General features: G+C 32.5%; 1 protein-coding gene across 22 annotated transcripts in view; it reads right to left on the reverse strand.

Annotated features, from left to right (window-relative positions):
* LOC143256918 (TOX high mobility group box family member 4-like) overlaps nucleotides 1–16,291 on the reverse strand; it is a 254,755-nt gene extending 238,464 nt beyond the window's left edge. For 11 of the 22 annotated variants that reach the window (XM_076514791.1, XM_076514778.1, XM_076514796.1 and 8 more), the window contains exons 1-2: nucleotides 16,213–16,289; nucleotides 4,742–4,876 (exon numbers count right to left, since the gene is read on the reverse strand). The gene's annotated coding sequence lies outside the window, so the exon portion shown is untranslated. Of the gene's footprint in view, nucleotides 1–4,741; nucleotides 4,877–5,737; nucleotides 5,891–14,671; nucleotides 14,700–16,212 lie in introns of those variants that run through there. The other 11 variants (XM_076514789.1, XM_076514775.1, XM_076514793.1 and 8 more) reach the window with 9 other exon arrangements.
* Nucleotides 16,292–19,830: the final 3,539 nt, after the last annotated feature.

Below are 19,830 nucleotides of genomic sequence, written 5' to 3' on the forward strand. Positions count from 1 at the left end.
ACTGAAGAGGAGAGAAGAGTTCCAGATCTCTCCTTATCAATCCAAAAAATAAAAGTAATCCAGCAAAATAATGGTGTTGTAAATGAAAAAAATATTATTCTTTTTTCTGGGATCATTTATGTTCATATAATTGTGTGAAGAGAGAATGACTGTAATATGTAAAAGGTTGAAGATAGCCATACAGGATATTTTCTTCCACAATATTATAATTAATCAAAAACCAATCACATGTCTTTGAAAGAGCCATTTTCCTAGCTTTGACCATCAAAGTTTCCATACCCCCCTCTCTAGCAAGCACATCGGTTAATAGGGCTTGATATAAGTTGATTCTTGATATCACTACCTGATGTTAACAGTCAGCTCTGTAATTTAAAGAAAGGCAAAGACCAGGTTTCTGACTGTTGCCAGTAGCTTTAGACTTTACTTTTGCATGCTGAAAAATTTTACCTAATTAATAAAATGCAGGACTAATTACAAAACCAAGGGGTCTACATACATTTGCTGAATATTAAAAAGGCATCATAAAATTACTGTTATTTATTACTCATTAAAGATGAATGATAATTATGAAATTTTTCTTCACAAAAAGTAACAAGTTTATGGCTTTCAATCTTAAGCCAATTTAACAATCAAGTAAGAAGATGAAATATTATATTACTAACTGGAGTATCGGTTCCCTGGATAGATGTTATTTAAATTTGTTAATAATGAATGGTTACCTCAGGACAAGAAAAGTTGCCTCCCCTATATATAATGGTAAAAAACACAAAAGCACCATAAAAACAACAAAACAGATACTTTGTATGTATACCAACATGGACCCAATGAATTTCTATACCAATTTTGGTGAAGATCTGTTAATACCTTGCAAAGTAGTTACATGGGCAATAAATAGTACTATTATATTTATATAGAAAATATACTATGATTTAACAAATATTGAGACTCATAAGGTTGGGAGATCCTTCTTATTAAAAATAGACCCCAATTCTGTGAAGATAACAAGAAATGAACTACACAAAGTGACTTGTGATAATTAAGTATTCAGAACTGAAATGATAAAGAAGTTCATACAAGGAACTGATACCCTACTTTAGATTGACCAAGAGGCCAATATTAGGTAAAAATATTAATATTGTAGATTCTTAAATCATATGTCTCTAAAGTATATTTATAACTTTGTATTTCATTTTGGGGTTTGGTTTGTTTTGAATTTCGCATAAGACTACACAAGAACTACCTATACTAATTGTCCCTAATTAGCAGTGAAAGATAAAATGAAAGACGGCCAGTCATCACCACGCACCGCCAACTCTTGGGCTGTTCTTTTACAAACGAATAGTGGGATTGATCTTCACAAAATAACGCCCCACGGATGAAAGAGAGAGCATATTTAGTGAAACAAAGATTCAATCCTACGACCCGCAGATTGTGATTTAAGCGCCCTAACCATCTCTCATGTCAAAGTCTATTGAAGTTACATAACATATTTCAGGGCAGCATCATACAGGGTGATTGGATATTATAGGATATAGGCCTACTAAACGGATTTCTAATTACCAATCTGCAGATGCGATCGACAGGCAAGAATGTCAAAGCTTTGACTTAGATCAATTTCAAGAAGTATTCAGCTTCTAAAAAGGTGTTTACACCACTGAATGACTCGCTAATATCCATTCATTTAACCCTCTTTTTTTTTTTTTTAAATCTCAAAACCATCACAGATAACACAGTTTTCTACAATGTGGAGCCTTCTACATACTGGAGACACTAGGAAAAAACTCGGAAGGATAAGTGGTCAAGATTTGAGTAATAATGAATCGTCACATATAACACAGTGTTCTACAATGTGGAGCCTTCTACATACTGGAGACACTAGGAAAAAACTCGGAAGGATAAGTGGTCAAGATTTGAGTAATAATGAACCTTTATTCAAGCTAGATTTCAAACTGGCGTATAAACTTTATTTTTTGCACTTACATCTACTTTTTTAAAAGAAAATAATCAACATAAAGCTTTTACGAGTGGGACATCTACACATACATACCAAAGTTATAAAGAAGCCTCGATAACGGATTTGCATAACAAATACCCGTCACGAGTCTCTTGCGTGGATCAGATATACATACACCAGCCTTAAATGGCATTGGGAAAAAAAAGATATGCGAATATCAAAAACTCATAAACTGAAGAAAAAAAAACTTAACTAGCAAGTTTAAATTCTGCATCTTAGTCCTTGATAAAACGTACAGGAACAGAAAGATTAAAATGCAAAAACGCTGCCGACAACAGTGAGAAGAGCTTTCGGCATTTCAATTTCTTCAATAAGGATAATAGAAGAAAAGAATTAAACATGAGAAGGTGCTCAAGGAAACTGAGACTAACAACAAAGTTCAAACTGAGAGTGGGCACGTGCCTAAGACTAGAAAGGGTTATGGGAAAAGAATTAAAGAACAGCTGCAAAGAGCCCCCCCCCCAACAACACAATTTTGTTCTTTTGTCAAGTGGGGAAAAGTTTCAGTAAACGTGCATTAAATTATACGTATACAAATACTGCGCCCATTGAAATGTGTGTGTATAGCTTCCCATTCAGCTTCACGTGCATCAAATCGTTGTGAACAGCCATGGGAAAAAAATATGTCATCGTATCTGTTCTCAGGGTAGATATAGTACACGTTCAAACGAGATCCATCTTCTCTATGCGTTATATACAAACCTGCGAATACAAATTCAAAAACAACCCAGAACGCTGTATCTGCAATCAACCATGCTACCTGCAAGCTCAAATCAGTTGAAGTAATTTAAATTGTCAATTTTTTTGCCGATTCATACCAAACCAGCGAGGAATAAACATATTTGCAGTTAATTTACCTTAATTTTAACAGTTTCCTCGCAATAATGTATTTATCTTCACAAGATAAGAGTGATTTTAGAAATATCTTAATGGCCACATACATATACTGCTTAGGTCAATTTACTTTTTAGACAATCTATAGTTTATAAGGGTCCTACTGTTCAAGAAGCTTTATTTTATTATTATATGTACAAAAATTAAACCTGATTTAGCGTAAATTCTAAGTGTTACTGCTTTCACCCAGAAATCAGGCATACTATTCATAGATTTCTAGGTTTGTAAACAAAATAATAAGCAAGTGAAAACTGTGTTTAAGTAGCATATGCCTTCACTAACATTATACACTATGCTTAAATCCCTCAAGATGTTTAACCTTGACCTTTAACTGCGATCTTCAAAATTTAATTAGGTCTAGAGCTTTACACATGCAATACTTTTTTATACACAAATCTGTTCACCATTAATTGATATTGTATTTTAAATATCATGACCATAAGGTTGAGGGAGATTTTCAAAATACCAGTGACTTTTCGGCCTCAGCCTTCAAAAGTTATTCGAGTCTAGAACTTTGTATATAATACCTGTTCTGAAGTTTGATCACATCCAATATAATCTTTTGATATCTTATCAGTAGGATTGGGACAAACACGAACGGACAACCAGAGGGGTGAAGCAACGTTATGCTCTGTTTCACGAAACAATAGGGGCATAAAAATAAATATGGATATGTATGATTTGGATTTTCGTGCACATATCACAAAATTTGCAAATTTAACATATAGCTTTAAAAATTATTTCCTGAAAAGGTGCCAAAAGCCGCCATATCAACTTTTTAACTTATCGTATCATTATACAGTAGTGTTGTCTATCAGTCAGTCACTAGACCAGTGGTTCTCAACATTTTTCATTGTCTTACCCCCTGAGTTTCTCCAGGTATTACCGAAACCCCTATAATAATTTTTGTAATGGTGAACTTTGCGTAAAGGTACAATAAAACAAAACTATATAAAGATCCTAATTTATTGAAATGTTACAAATAAATTACCCTGAGAAATACTACAAGTGCTAAACAAATGCAAAATCCATGGAATTACTGAACATACAAAACCTACTGATTCATTCAGTGTGAGGGTTGATATAATGAGAAAATATACTAAATACGATGGAAACTTTGATATTTAAATTTTAAGTTCGATGTATTAATATTTTATAGTTAAAAATTTAGGCAATTCAAAATGTTGCAATATATGAAAATTTTTACTCAAAATTAGACAGGTGGTTACGCAACAAGCATCTCGACGCGGTTCAACTGCCGCACTTCAGCGTGTTTCTCATTGGTGGGCAGTTACAGGCACTTGCCACAAAAACTACAAACTGCTCCGCGATTTCCCCAATAATTCCCAAACCTTCCGTAACCCTCGAGAAACTTCAAACGACCCCCAGGTTAAGAACCACTGCACTAGACAATCACATAAGGGACGATTAACACTGCAATTTGTGCCGTTGTAACGTCAGTACGACATGCCATGAATCACAGGAAAAATTACCCGCTGTGTTACATATGAACTTCAAGATCAAGAAATAAAACTATTTATTATTCTAAATTTTGGTTATATTTACTCGTGAAACAGAACACTTTCGGAGACCCTGCTGAAATACATTAGTATACGATTAGAAACACAAACCAAATATCAACCTCAAAACAGAAATACACGTTCTTCAATTCTAATAGTGAAGAACACAATAATGGCTGTATCTAATAGTGAAAAACACAATAATGGCTGTATTTGTTTACACCCATTAATTTTGTATTCATGTTTGACAATTTTTGAAAAGTTTTTCTAGGGCCAATAGTATTTATTTAAAAACTTTCTATAACAATATTACCTGTAGATGCATCGACTGCTCACAGCTCTTGTAATCTGACACTTCTGTATACCAACTTAAACAATTCTGAGTGAAGCGAGGTGAAAATAACGGTTGAAACACGTAGGAAAGATTTTCAATTTTTCATTTTCATCTCTGTTTTTGGAAAAATTAAGTTTTTCAGCACAAATGAAACTCATTATTTTATACAAATGTAGTAGGGGTAATCTTTTGTTTTTATGTGGAGAGAATACCTCATAAAACAGTTAATAACAAAATGCTTCACTACACTGTATGACGACCTTTCGGTAATATTCATGTATACTTATATTATTACCGACAATATAATTACTGGGAATTAAAGAAAAAGTCGAGCGCCTTAACCACCAGTCTATGTTAGTCTGTATGTACCTTTATAGTTATTCATTATTTAGTAGGCACACACGAAATACACCAGCAGTAAAATTTTACTGTGCAACTTTTAACTACAAATACACTAATATATGTATTTCTTGTCGCAATCGAGTCTCTTATTTTCTTGAGCCTATAAAACAAAGGATGACTTTAGCAAGATAAAAAAAAATACTTATGAAAGTATTCTTACAATAAATATTTTAAAATTAAACTCCAATATGCCAGACGTGCACTACAATCAGTAACCAGAAAAAAACACAACGCTCAGCAAAACTTAGCTTTACTTTAAAAAAATCATGAAAATATCATACTATTTTTAACTAGTAAAAAGTTTCATTACTTCGCACAAAACAACACAATTGGTACTTATAAACTGTAGACTCAGCCTATTCATTTACTTAAATATTTTAAACGTATATCCAACTTAAACTGGCTGTTTTATCTTTACGAAGAACTATAAATCACCTGATGTTTGCTGAAACTGCAAATTTTAGAATCGAAAACAGACATACAAGAAAAACTAGCTCACGCTTGAATACCTCAGAGTTCTCTAATTCAAATCATTATGTAGATAACATCTCAATTACTGAACAAAAGACTCACCTAAGTGATGTTGTAATTTTATCTTTCACTATTCTCTGAAAATGAATACAACAGTACACAAAACCGCGCGCCTGTGTGTATATAACGGTGAAGTGGTAAGAAAGATGTATACACACGTGTTATTGGTCCATTCTTAGTACCAATTCAAAAACAAGTGTGTCTGTCTGTACGCACGTCCAATCGCGGGTGGTTATGTAAAAAATCGCGTATTTCTTCTTAGTGTCTTGTAGTCGTCACCTGACTATGACGGATCCATATATTTAAACTCCAAACGTAAACAGTTTGTTGTTGTTTTTTTAATAAGGCACGATCAATTCGTTCTCACACATTTCGATATTTCTGGAAGGTACGTAAAGATAGAGCTATCGTATTTCGAGAAAACTACTTAAAATGTATATGTAAAAACACGCTTCTATTCTTGTTCTGAGACTGCATTCATTTCCTATACGATGCACACGCAAAGAAAGAAGAAATAAATTATTTTATTCCACAAGCAAGTAAATATAAGCTAACAACACGGTGTTTTTATGTGCAACTGATTACGACCAATAAAACCCATGCTGAAGCAGCGTGTAGTAAAGAGAAACAAATGTTTTTGTGTTGCAATCATATAAATGTGAAATCGATAACATCAAAACTCGTAAACACAGGCATAATAAGCATCTCGTGCGTATTAATATGAACGACCATAAATAATAAAAACATGTATATGTTTCGTACTGTGCATGAATGTAAGTATTGTAGTTATATGCGAAAAGAAGCGTAAAATGCGAGTGAAAAATATTTAAGATTACCGTGGGATAAAGCAGAAACTGTCTTTAAAAACTAAATATTAACTAATTATTCTGTTCATTTTAATAACGACAGGTTATAGTTTACTTGTTTACTGATTTATTTTACTTTTTATTGTCAGCTTCTGATATTTGTATAGAAGTGGCTTTAACTTCCAAGTAACAGTTAACCCATTCTTAAACAAAATTAATGTCAATCATGGCTTTATTCGTTACAGTATTTCAGCTTATACAATCTCCACCTCATTACAATTTTTGGATATATATATATAATAGACAAATTCAATATTAACTTCCGATCAAAGCAAGCTACCAATTTACAAATCAACATGGTAATTAGCAAAGTTAGTTTAATGTGCTGCACTTACGTTCTTAGTTAAAAGCTGAATTAAAATAAATGATAAAGAACAGTAGCAAGTTCAGTTAGTGTGAAACTAAAACAAATACAGAACGTTTAAGGAAACGTTGTGTACTTATAGTTAATTGTAAAGTTTCTGTTGTAATATGTCATTTTACAATCAGACTAAATTAACAGAAGTATCCAAGAAAAGCCAGGAGCTAAACCACCAGCTCACAGGAGAATAAACATCAACGTTCCACTTCAGTTTAATTCTACTTCACACACGTGCGGCACAAATTCATTTAACCAAAATATGATGGTACAAAAAGGCCTACAGAGGCATATCATGCAAAATATATCAAGGGAATCATCAAATAAACCTAAAAAAAGTACAATGTGTTGTATCAGCCCATAAAAGATATAAGCACATTACAATTTTTAGAAATCATGTGCGTAAATAATTCTGAGAACTAAAAAATTGAAGTCGTTTTTTCCAGTTATGGTACATACCTTACCTGGTAAATGTATAAAGAGAAAAGTGTTAAGACTTATAGAGGCTACACATAAAATAATTTTAAACAAATATAGATTTAGTTAATTATAAAACTCGACGTCTAAAACCACGTCAATTCTATTATAAACCATAAAATAAAACAGAAATGACTGCTTGAGTTTAATATTACTTATTTTTACTTTCAAAGTGAATAAGGTAACACTTGGTGCTTATAAAAATAATGTACTTTATCTTTTAAAAAAGTAAAGGTATACTCAGTTTAAGATTTCGGTTTCCGGAAATATATTTTATTAATCAATTAGAACAAATTAGTCAGGTGAAAATGATACAGTAAAACTATTAACTTCGACTAACCAATATGAAGCCTAATCTTCTAGCAATCTTACTACAGATAATATTTTATGTTATATTCTGATAGGAAGGAAAAAAAGCGGTAAGATTTCACTAACTCTTCTAGATAAACGGAGGCATTCGTTCATAATGCTTGATAAAAACGTGGTGTGACTTCTACATGCAAGTTAACAAAACATAGTGACATTATTACCTGTATTATCTTAATAGAGGCAAATTGAAGCGGGGATTAAAAAGGCCCGATATAACATTTGGTTTTGTTTTCGGTTTGTTTGTTTTTTACTTTAGCTGCAATCATAATAGGTTCGGTACAAAAATTTAGCCCCAGGTCTGCCTGACCCTTAATCTACCCCTGGATCTTAACTATCTTCTTTCACTGTTAATCTTCTTTGACAAATAAATTTTCCGTTAGTTTATATATTTTGCAAAGACATGTTGAATTTACTGAGTAGCGCCATCTAGTAGGTAAGACACATTTTAAACAATCCTATACAAGAAAAATAAAAATTAAGGAATTTCCTACCATCCACATTTTATTCAACGTACAGATCATGCTGAGATTACAATTACGCCACCTATAGCTTTTGATTTAAAATAAAGATACCTTAATTCTACAGTGAACCAATAAACGTCTCGAGATGAAGGAAAATTTAACGGTTCTGAAAAGTATCCATTACAATACAAAACTACGAAATAAGACAGATTTTAGGCTGTATAGTAGTAATTTTCGATGAAGTGCCCAGATTATCAAATATGAAGTGTCACTGAATTAACGTTAATATAAATTTGTTTGTTTCTAAAATATTTTAAAGTGATTAACACATGCCTGAATAAACCCTTTCTTTCTTTCACTTGTAATTACCATTTTGTACAATTCTTTGAAAGTTCTGTTGCAAAGAGCTCGATAAACTATATATAGCAGAATCAAAAGTTGGTAAAAATAACATCAGTAAAAACAACCATATTCAAAACCTTGCTTACTAATTTACTCTAATATATTAGTGAAAACACTAATCAAGATTATTCATTTTAGAAACAAGTTCTTCAACGTCTCAATCTTCCATAAGTGTTTGTATGCAGTAACAAGCAAGAGTTCTAAGAACAGTTATAAACAAAAATGAGAAGAAAAATCATAAAAAATTATGAACTTTCTTCAGTGCCAATAAACAAATGCTCTAGTTCTTACAGAAACTTAACATTGAATTCAATGATAAAGTTTTCTTAAATTTTTATTTCTACAGTGATAAAATAAATGATTTATGTCCAGGACAAGCAAAACATGCTTGCATTTGTATGTTTAGAACAAAATTACTTTACATGCAATAATATGGCAAAAGTAAACCATCAGTGATCCATTACTAGTTAAACAAACCGTAAACACGTCCTCATGAAATGACTACACGCTAAAAGCCAGGATAGTTTTCACTTTTTATCAAAAGAAAGCTACCTAAACTCTCAAGTTGTCACAGCTTAGAAGCAGTTAGTACTTAACACATATTCAAACTAGGCCAGCTACCTATGACTATTGATCACACTAATTAGTGTAAATGTAAAACAATCAGTTAATAAAAAATTAACATTTTCCTCAACTGAAAAATGTATTTCTGACGAATTCTTACCTCCTCTCACAAAATAGCCCAGCGCCAAATCCTGCGCATTTACGGGCGTATGGGAAATGTGGTGTTTGGAAGGTACTCTTCTGTTGGAGATTGTGGTGCTAGTCCCTATTATTGGGGCTCGAAACCGAAGCAGGTGCAAGGTCCATAGATGCCACTGCTGCCGACAGAGATCACCTCTCTGGCGTAGGGTTGCTTGACAATGCAACCCTAAAGGGGTGGTAAACTCTACCTAAGGCTAAATACGTCCACGAGACCAATAGTAAACAAGTACCACGAAGGAAAACTGAAACGAAGTTTGAAGAGAAAGTTCAATAGCTTTTCTCGATTAGTACTTCCCTCTTCTGTACAATCACATGCAAGTGACTATGCAGCAGCTCTCCACCAAAGGAACACGACCCCCATCCCAACCAGCATTCTCTCTCCACTAGCACCTGCTCGTCACTTCGTGATTAGTCAGAGTACCTATGCTACATAACACCAGAAGTGGGTAGATTGTGCGGGAAATGTGAATAGCAGTAGGTATATACGAGTAATAAATTTTCAATTCAGAAAAATGTTAATTTCCGATACAATATGTTACTGTCGCTAACAAAATATCTAAATTCCCACACTGATTAAATGGAGGAGCAGTGAGAATGTGATCTTCAAGGAAGCGTCCAAAAAGAGCCCACAAAGTGTAGAATAAAAAATGCAAAACAGTTACACTGTTTGCTCTTTTAAGTTATGTAGGAATCCTATAATATGTATTAGCAATTACTTGGACCCCTAAGTGTCGAGTGGCTAAGGTGTGACAGACTGCAGTACTAGTTCAATCTTATCCAACATCTGGTGGAATCTGGAATTGTACAACAGTTCTGCAATAGGCAGAGAATCACCTACTTCCTCACTTTGAAACACAAATAGGTAATGAAGTTGAGCTCCTATACTTAAATTCGTCTTTACTTGCACACATTCCAAGCTCAATCAACACCTTATCAACTGCAAACTAACATCCAGCACATAGCAAGAAAGAGGAAAGCCCTGGTGGAATAACTATTCTGATCCAAAACATGGCAGCACTGGATATTATTTGTCTGTCGGGAACAGACATCCAGTAAATGGTAGAAAAAATCACAAACCTGGGATGCATCTCCACTCCAAAACTTGATGGCACTGTGCATTTTTCATCAAGGTTGCAAAATTAAGAGGGATACCAGCCAGAACACATGTAAGGATTTACTTAACTAGAGCATCTCTAACTAACATCTGACCCCTGGGAATCACATCTGGAAAATAGCAAGTAGGGGAATGTCTCAGCTTGAGGGGCAAACTAAAATAGAAAGATATATATCTATACATAGTCATGACATTGTGGAGTGCTTCAATTAAAACCTGGCAGTATCTGGAATTGTACATCATCAGGCCTGTAGTAGGAAGAGTGTCATGCTATTGGCACATGATTCTAGTTGCAATCAGGCCATCATAAACCAACAACAGAACCCCTGGGAATGTACATCCAGAGGATGGTAGGAAGGAAAAATGCCACTGCAGGAAAAACAATCAGTGAGGTGTGTATATTAGTATGGCCTAATCACCAGAGACTGTGCAATGAATAGCCGTAATATATTGTTTTGAAAAGCAGAGGTACCATGACGATGAAGTCAATCAACCAACACCTAACGGCACCTGAAATTGCATGTCTTATCTATGGTAGAATGAATGTCAAACCCACAGAGCACCAGATATGGGCAGTAATCCCTGTCTGCTTTACTCATATATGTCTATATGTGTAGAGTCTGGAAAGAACATATTTATTAAGCAAAATACCACTAGACAGAACTATCAGAGGTTCTACTGAACATTCCATCTCTATGAGGAGTTTAAACTAATCCTGCAATATATTTGTTTCTGCACAGTTAGCAATTGAGCCAAAAAACACAACTAACAGCTGTTGACATCTTGAATTGTACCTCAGGCCCATGGTAAGATGAACAATAACATAATTGACATCAAGCATAATCATGGAATAAATAGTGTGGATTTCAAAAGAAAAAAAGTGCTCCTAGGCAGGCACCAGTGAGACCCACCATACAACAGCAAAAAGGCCCCTGTAAATAAAGAAATAACAAAAACATTTAAAAAAACTAGGTCTGCACTATTAAGGAAAATGTTGACAAATATGTGAGCAAAAACAAGCACATCTGTACGAAAGACATCTGAAGAAGGAGTGCAAACATGAAAATAGCAATAGTTTCAATATGGGTTCTGTACACTCTTCACAAAGAAAGAAAGAGTTACTGACCACATGTTTGAAGGCGGTTGTGTAATTGAGTATAGGAATGTAGAGGGCGTGCTTAGATGTTGGATATATTTATTAATATAGGTATAAAGGTGTTCCTTTGTATTGGTTTATTTTGGATATGAGTTCTTGTATAAGTAAAGCTTCTTTAATTTTGCATTTGTTTATTTAGTATTTGGATGTTTTATATGGTTATGTTGAGTTTATTTGATTTGTAGTGTTCAAAAACATGTGAAGGTGACGTTTATGTTCTCTGAATCTGGTTTCCATTTTTCTACTTATTTCTCCGATATAGAAGTCGTGGCAGTTATCACATTGTATTTTATAATATTGGTGTTGTGTTTGTCAGTGTAGTTTTTACATAATATAGACCTTAGTTTTGTGCCTGGTTTTTAAATAAATTTGGTATTAATGGGAATGTCATATTTTGTTACCAGTTTTTGCCAAATATTGGTTATTTTTCTACTGATGTCGGGAATATATGGAATGCAGTCGTATATGGTTTCGTTATTTTTTAAATCGTGGGGTATATTTACTTTTGTTAGATGATTTTGCTTTTTATCTAGGTGTGTGCATATAATGTTTTCTATAATTTGTGGAGGAAAGTTATTGATGTTGATGAAGCATTGTTTTATTTTGTCTAATTCATCATTGATTATACAAAGTAATAATTTAATCAAAATTACAATTAACTTGATTAATGTCATGAAAATAATCAATTAATTAAAATGTTTGTGTCAGATCATTAGTATTTTCAATTATTCCAACTATATGAGTATTATGTGAAAATAATTGATTATCAAACTCCACTGACTGTCCAGCTCTAGCTACAAAACAGAAAATTCAACAGTCCTTTCCAATACAAAATATTCACACACTCAAACTGTAAAGATGCATTCAGATCAAACACTTAGAATTTTCAAGATGGAGATATCCCTTGTACTCAATAACATTAGAAATTTAAAAAAATATGGATCAACTTTGTAAATCAAGTTCATCCAGGAATGTTCCTGCAACAAATCATACACCAGCTGTGTTAAGAAAAGTGCAGCATTTAGTAACAAGCAAGAATCCTAAAAACATAGAAGTCAATAGCAAAAGATATCCACATGTCCAAAAGAACAGGATCCCTGTCTAATGTGGCACAAGTAACATATAAACAAGTTGTTTTTATGACAAATTTAATTCTTGTATGACTCAAGTAGCAGGAAACTTAAATGGGTATTCAAGCTATTCCATATAAAGACGTATCACTCAAGTCAGTAAATGAAGCACCTACGAATTTCTATGTGATTGAACAGTTGAAATGTGCTAATAAATCATCATTTTTGTACAATAGATGGAGGATTGTCACATTTTGATTATGACAGCTTATGACAAACCTTTTGTAACAGAAACTACATTGCAGGGTTATTGTCCAGATAGATGGTTATCCTACAGAACAGGACCAGATGTGGTGAGGCTTCAATATAATAATATGAAGTACTCTACCTCTGTATAGTCTAAAATTATTTGAGACCCAACTTATATTACTTCAACACAATACAAACCATCTAAATCTGTATCACCATTTCTAAAGTTAACTAAATGACTTAACTTTTCTGTTACACAAAAAATATTTTTATCAATGATAATATGTATATATATATATATATATATACAGTAAATAATAGAATATTCTTTTAAGTACTAAAAACATTCCTGTGCAGTAAGAGTGTTATAATTAATTAACAGGCTTTTCCAGCCTGTGATCATACACAAAATAAAATCTATACAAATAATAAAAATATGTTAACCTGCAAATAAATCTATTTTGCCATTAACAGATGTTTTTTTTTCTATCACATTTAAGAGCAAATATGAGTAAACATTCAATACTGAGACACCTTTTTAATAACATATATATTATTATTATTATTATTATTATTATTACTTTGGAAAACAAAAGAAAATTTTCCTACTTATAAGTTTTTGACAAAGTTTAGATGTGAAATTATATTACATATAATTTACATGATTAATAATCAATACAACTGATTATCTAAGAGAATCAATTATATCACTCAGGTCATATAAAGTAATTAATAAATATAATTGTAATCATTATTAATCAATGTTACAAAAATAATGTACTGATTGAAATTAGTGTTTATGATTATTATCAATTTTAATTATTATAATCATCCAAGTAGACAAAATACAGCCATTATGATTTCCCATTTTTAATTAGTTCAAGATTGTTCAGTTTAATTAACAAATGTCATGATTCATGAAAATTATCAACTAATCAAAATTAATGTTTCCAATTATTACCATTTTTGATTATTCAAATGTAATTGATAACTGAATATGATGGTTAGTCAATTAGCAAATTTAAATAATTGCCCAGCTCTAATATGCATTTAATTACCCAAGCTGAACACAAGTTGTAAAGTGTAAAACTTCAGCACAAAATATTTTATTTTTCATGTATATAAGGCATGTAAGTGCATTGAAGTTCACCCTATTAAAGTTTTATTACAGTGAGTATTCAATATAATGTTTTATTATTTGATTATCATACACTGAACACAAAGAACTTGTTTTTGTAATTAGCAATATTCTTAGACTCAAGAATACTGGAGAAAAACAACTCTAGCAAAATAATATAAAAAATAGCATATATATATACACACATTATAGCCTGTACCCTGAGGATCCTTTCAATTGTTGCAGCATGCATTTTTTACTTGTTTTTGTTCATAACAAACTAACATTAATCAGAGGTTTGGATTTGCTGTTTTTAATGCAGTCCTTCCTTTATATTTTATTTTGCATAACTCTTCAGTATCGATATTCTATATATGTATATGAATTAGTGTGTATACAAATATAGTGTATCAATTGAAAATAACATTAATTAGCCAATTATAGACCAATTACTTATTTCTATTGTGGAAAAAATCTTACACATTTCAATAAAAATAGCCTTATAAAATAATTTAGTGAAATATGGTATCATACAAGAAAGAAAACATTAATTCACAAGAGGAAAATCTTGCCTCACTAGTCTGTTATCTTTTATTGAGTCTGCCACTTGTTATCTGAGGAATGGAAAGGACATGGATTTGATGTATTTATTTTCCAAAAAAGCTTTTTATAAGGTATCATACATATAAGATTAGCTCAGAATATAATATTTGTATGGATTGGGAAAAAAATAAGGCTGAATTCTTGTTACTAATGGAGTAACTCGGAGGCCAGTGCCTGGACCTTTGCTCTTCATATTTACATTAATTGGTAGAAGCATGATTATTAAAGTTTGTTGATGGTATTAAACTGTTACATATTTGTATCTCTAATGAGAAAGCTGAAGTACAACCAAATAACTTGCATAATCTGGTAAGTTAAAAAAATATTTAATAAATGACTTTTAATTATATTAAGTGCAAGGTAATACATATGGGTTATCACAATATGGATTATATGTTTCATATAGATGGGAACACAATAACTAACATGACTGAAGAAAAGTATCTTGGAATACTGTAGATATTTCACTGTTAATAGCAGTAAAGCTAACATAATTTTTAGTTTTATTGATAATATTACAAGTAATAAGAGGTAATTACCTCTATACATATCAACAGTTAAGCCTTACTTAGAATACAGTGTGTAGTATTGGTCTTCTTATCTTAGAAAGGATATAGACTGATTGGAAAGTGTTCAGAGGACACTAGAATGATTCCTGTGATGGTGGGTTTAGCTTACAGGAATTCATTATGATTTATTAATTTTTCTTTTGAGAATAAAAAAAAATAGAAATGACCTTATTAAGTTCACAAGGTTATCTAAAGAACTGGCTATATAAAAAAGGCCTCTGGTTTCTTTGTGCTTTATTCTGAAGATAGTAGGACAAAAGGATACAAGTTTAAAATCTGTAAAGGACAGGCACTGCTCCAATTTAGGCAATATTGCTTACTATGAGAATAACTGATTTGTAGAACTATCCGTTAATAGCTGTGAAAACCAACACTTGATAAGAGTTTAATGAAATCAACAATTTCCTGAAAAACAAAGTGTTTTAGTTTTCCACTTTTATCGAGGATCAATGTGCAAGGACAGCCATGAAGAACGAATGGTCCCTTATTTTTTGTATGTTATGTTAAAAATAAACAGGAAAAGCAATATGTCCAACTTAACTATTATTAAGTATTACTAGTGGTACAACTATTACTTCTCTAATTGCATAGACAACAATACAGTCGTGATCTTAGCTTCTCCTACACCTAATACTTTCAAACTGATATGAAAACAAAAATAATGTTAATCGATCGTCAACGTGCCAACAAAATTAAATTCAAAGTTAAAACTTCCATTGTAGGTCGTAATTTATGTTGTAGTACTGGTAATACTGTCTCAGACTACACTGTTCTGTAAATACTATATTATTATATAGCATCATAAAATCATAAATGGTAAAAAGTCTCATTACTGATTATCCACAATTTAAGCAACTTATATTATAAAAAATATATCTACATATAAATCGTAAGTAATGGAAAACAGTATAATAAAAATAGAAATAACTGTATTTTCGTACCTAAAAATTCAACACTTGAAATGTTCTCTTCACGTGTCGTTGACTTAGCCTTCACCGCCTGACAAAGCATAAACAGCGCACTCTCAGTCAAAAATGTATAGACTACTGAATTAACTAAAATAAATATTACTATTTTGCCAGCTTTGTTTGTTTGTTTTGGAATTTCGCACAAAGCTACTCGAGGGCTATCTGTGCTAGCCGTCCCTAATTTAGTAGTGTAAGACTAGAGGGAAGGCAGCTAGTCATCACCACCCACCGCCAACTCTTGGGCTACTCTTTTACCAACGAATAGTGGGATTGACCGTCACATTATACACCCCCACGGCTGGGAGGGCGAGCATGTTATTTTGCCAGCAATAACAAAAGCTCAACAAAAATGAAAAATGTGTAAATAAATATATCTTAGAACTTGATTTTTAAAACTAAAGCTACTGAAAGACATTGTTTAGACTAGCCTTGTAAAACAAAATGCTATTTATCAGAACTGAGAGTTGGTACAATTTAATTCGTGGAGTATTATTCACACATTTTGTCTTCTTTTTTGGATGTTTCGAAATATAAGCGGATTTGTATACGAGGGCTGTTCAGAAAATACGCGGACTGTTTGAACTGCGCGGCTCCAGTTGGTTCCAGGGGAATCCGCTTGATGTCGCTAGGTTTGCACAGATCAGCTGATTACGACGCCATTTCGCGATTGCAGATATCTTCATTTGTGTATTAGCTACACGATTTTAAGTGAAGTGCGATTATTTTGTTTGGCGGATTTCAGAATGAATGACCTGAAGGAGCAACAACTTGCTGTGAAATTTTGTGTTAAACTTGGAAAATCTGCGACTGAAACTTTTGCTATGCTTAACACGGCTTACGATGATGTTGCTATAAAGCGTACAGCATGTTTCAAGTGGCATGAACGTTTTAAGGATGGTCGACAGTCGATTAAAGATGATGAGCGTCCTGGACGTCCTTCCACGTCAACTGACGACCCACACGTTGACAAAATCAACACCCTGGTGCGGGCAAATCGACGTCTGACTGTCAGGGAGCTTGCTGAAGAGTGTGGGATATCAGTTGGATCTTGTTACGAGATTTTGACCGAAAAATTGAAGATTCACCGCGTTGCTACGAAATTCAGGAAAGGAGCTGGAGGACATTACAAAAGAAGCGTACCAGGACTGTTTTAACAAGTGGAAACACCGTTGGGATAAGTATGTGCGTTGGGGAGGAGAGTACTTTGAAGGGGTCCCAGACCTGTAACTTGTAAATAAAGTACATTTTGTTTTATGACGTCAGTCCGCGTATTTTTTTAACAGACCTCGTACATCAAAAGGCATATAATATTTAAACGAGCAAATAAGTAAATAACTTATAGATAATGCGATCTGCAATAGAGATGAAATGTGACTAAGCAGAATTCGATCTTCAAAAATTGAAGTTCAGCATTACTAACATCTGAAATAATGTATAAATATATGAATAAAGTATTACATTTTTCTAAAAAAAAGGTTCGTGAAACAGAATCAACAAGTAAATCTTGGTTAAAGAGTATTTGAGATATTAGTGATCCTCAGTTTAAGCAGAATACAAAAGAAACTCCAGCGAATTCCTACAGAAAGGGCAATATGAAGAAGCCACCTTAACGTCTATTCTTAAAAATAGTAAATATTTTGGTTAATCTCGAAGAAAATTATAAGCTTAACGACTTACTTGTGATGTACACCAATTCTCTGATTGACAAGTCATGAGGAGTTGGAGAACAGAGATTACATTCTCTCTTATGTTAAATAAGAATGATCAATCACTTGGTAAGCGCTATTCGCTAGAGCTAAATTTGATCTTTCCTATTAAGTAAGCAGCGTTGTATTCAAATAGTTCTGTCGGATTTCTAAAGTAAGTTGGTTGATTGACAGGAAAATATCTTGAGAAAAGAAATCTGTTAATCGTCCTATGTTTTACACGAATATGAAAATGCGTTTTGTGCATATTGATAAATAAAGATTGTTTAATTTGCTTTATACATCGTATTTAGTCTTTTTTTCTGCTCAAAACTCAACTAGTTTAGTTAGACTACCTCTTGATCTATCAAACTCAGTTCTCCCGTTATAAAGTGGACCTACCAAACTCTCTTTGAGGAAATCATTTAATTTAGAAATATCACAGAACGTAAAAAGGACAAGCAATTTACCAACTAGAAGGGTTATACGAACCATTCACATAAATACTTACTTGCGACCACGAATATAGCTCTAAATGTGAGCTTCGATATACCTTTAGTGTTTCATAAGCGTTTTTGTGAATCATCTATGAAGTGAATGATACTAATCAAGAACATTCAGTGTCTCGCCATGGAACACATCAGTATAACTTTTTATAATTATTACTAAAATTATATGTGGCAACAATAAGAGTAGATTTGCAATGGCTAGTATTTTCTAGAACAGAAATAAAAAGTTTGAGACGAAAGTTTAGTAAATCTTTAACTTAACAATCAAGAGTGTATAGAAGAAAAAAGAGATAATCAGATTATGTAGATGAAAGATAAAATAATTTTACAAGGAAAGTGATCAGTCCCAAAAGAAAGAAATGATATAAGAAAAAACTAACATTTTATCTAAAAAAGATAACGCTGAAGTTTAAAAGACCAAGTTTTCTTGTTCTGAGATCGAACTTAATTGGATACATTCAGAAAAATACGTGCAGTAAGTTATCAAAGTGCATTGTCTTGTAAAATGTGAGATTTCACACAAACACAAAGGTCAGTAGCAAAAGCCATCCACTTGTCTTAGGTAACACTACACAAAATATTCATGAAAAAACTCCTCTGAAAAACAAAACAACTCGTGCTTACTTAAATTTCTTCCATGATATATGAGTTCAACTGTAGCGTACTTCAATCATTTGACGAGTGAAATGGATATTCATACTATTCCATACAAAGATATTCTTGCGAATTCGCCATATACACTGCCAGTTAATTTCTGTGCTATCAGTTGACTGAAACAAAAACTGAAAAATTACCATCCATGTACAGTAGCTGGATTGTAGAAAAAATGAAAGAGCACTAGTGTGCTTTTGACAAGGCAATATTATGATAAAACCTTTTGCAATGATTATTACAAATTACACTGCAGGACTACTTCCAAGGTACAAGATTTTCAAATAAAGCATTACTGGATGTGACAACATAAACTGTAATGAAGTGGTACGGATCCAAAATTGTTTTAATGTTTAATTACATTGTGCAACAAAAGATTTTCTGCTACCAGAAAAATGTAACTATTTCCAAGTAACTTGATGATACTTATTCGAAAACTCATGTTGAAAATTACCGATCGCCTCTAGTTTTTCGATTTATGATAGATTTATTTATAAATATTCTTATATATCGTGAAAATAACTTCTGTCTTTAATAACTTTATTCATTCATTGAAAATTACATTTAAGAATATTAAAAATAACAGTACCAGTTTAACAAGAGTATATCTTTAAAATGAATTCAGACTATGTTCAAACTTTCATCACGCTGTTGTTTTAGTTACAAATATCTGCTTTATTTGTTGTTCCTTTTCTATACGTTCTCACTTTGACGCTATAAATTCCAACAATAATATCTCATCATCA

This window comes from Tachypleus tridentatus, chromosome 7 (genome assembly GCF_004210375.1).
Source record: "Tachypleus tridentatus isolate NWPU-2018 chromosome 7, ASM421037v1, whole genome shotgun sequence".
In the NCBI taxonomy this organism is placed as follows: Eukaryota; Metazoa; Arthropoda; class Merostomata; order Xiphosura; family Limulidae; genus Tachypleus; species Tachypleus tridentatus.